A 1877-nucleotide genomic window follows, 5' to 3' on the forward strand; every position below is an offset into this window, starting at 1 on the left:
ACGCAGGTGTACCAGATGTAGGTGCAGGTGTACCAGACGTAGGTGCATGTGTACCAGACGTAGGTGCAGGTGTACCAGACGTAGGTGCAGGTGTACCAGACGTAGGTGCAGGTGTACCAGACGCAGGTGCAGGTGTACCAGACGCAGGTGTACCAGACACAGGTGCAGGTGTACTAGACGCAGGTGCAGGTGAGTTGTTGAGGGCTTTGAAGGTTAAAAGTACGATTTTGAATTCAGTTCTGGATTTGACAGGGAGCCAATGGAGAGAAGCTAAAACTGGAGAGATATGATCTCTCCCAGTAACTCCAGTTAAGACTCTGGCAGCAGCATTTTGGATCAACTGAAGACATTTTAAAGAAGTATTTGGACACCCAGATAATAAACCATTGCAATAGTCCAGTCTAGACGTGACAAATGCATGGACCAGTTTTTCTGCATCATTTTTAGTCAGAGTCAGAGATTCTTTATTGTCATTTGCACCTCATGTGGTACATGTGGTGGAGCGAAATTATGTACACAGGGTCCCAGTTACATCCAACAATAAAATGTTTATAAAAACCTGTAAAACAGTATTAGATCAGATGTTTCTAATGTTAGTGATATTACGCAGGTGGAAGAAGGAGGTTCTAGTAACGTTTTTAATGTGGGGGATAAAAGACATGTCCTGATCAAAAATAACACCAAGATTTTTAACATTAGAGCTGGAGGACAGATTAATGCATCTAAGGAGGGAGAAAGACTGAAACATTCATTCCTAAGGTGCTCAGGTCCAAAAACCAGAACCTCAGTCTTGTCTGTTCAACAGGAGAAAATTAAGGGTCATCCAGGTTTTTATGTCTTTAAGACATGCTTGTAGTCTAAGTAGCTGATTGGATTCATTGGGTTTAATGGACAAATATAATTGTGTATCATCAGCATAACAATGAAAATGTATTCCATGCTGTTTAATAACTTTACTTAATGGAAGCATATACAATGTAAATAGTATTGGTCCGAGCACTGAACCTTGAGGAACTCCATGACTAACTTTGGTGTATGATGAAGATTCATTATTTACATTTTAAATTGGAATCTATCAGATAAATATGATTTAAACAAATTTACAGCCGTTCCTGTAATTCCAACATCATATTCAAGTCTCTGTAGTAAAATATTGTGATCAGCTGATTGGGCTATGATGCTCAACTTGACAATAAACTGACAACTTTTATGATCTTATGGTACTGCTTACACTTCAAAATAAAACTAATCCAGCTTTCCTAGAAGAATATTTTACATTAAACATTGTACACATCTGCTCGAGCTTGGAAACACAAACATTTCTTTCAACTTGTTTCTGAAATGAAATGTGTACAGTTTACTGGTTCTGTCTCCCGACAAAGATAAGCAGCACTTATCCCATGGTTCAGAGAACAGTTCCTCAGGTTGAACTGCGTCAGAACCAGCAGAGTTGATGTTTAGAGGAACAGAAAGACGCCACGTTTCTTTGTCTTTTCACATTCATGGATGCTGTCAACTTTTTTTGATCTGCGTTTATCTTTGCGTTCCTTTTCTCTCTTGTTCTTGTCACTCTCACACGTTCTTGTTAATATTTCGGGCTACATGAGTTTTGTGTTTTGACTTTCTGACAGATTTACTGATTTATCAACGAGTCCCTCTTTTTCTTCTTCTTCATTTCTGTCATCTTGTCTCTCCATAAACTTATAACCATTATTTCATGACTGGTATCTAAGTGTGTTTCCTCTCAAATTATTGCCTTTTGAATGTGTTCCAATCAGACCATCCATCCATCCATCCATCCATCCATCCATCCATCCATCCATCCATCCGTCCGTCCATCCATCCATCCATCCATCCATCCATCCATCCATCCATCC

This window comes from Nematolebias whitei, chromosome 7, assembly GCF_014905685.2.
Source record: "Nematolebias whitei isolate Nwh7 chromosome 7, NemWhi1, whole genome shotgun sequence".
Taxonomy (NCBI): Eukaryota; Metazoa; Chordata; class Actinopteri; order Cyprinodontiformes; family Rivulidae; genus Nematolebias; species Nematolebias whitei.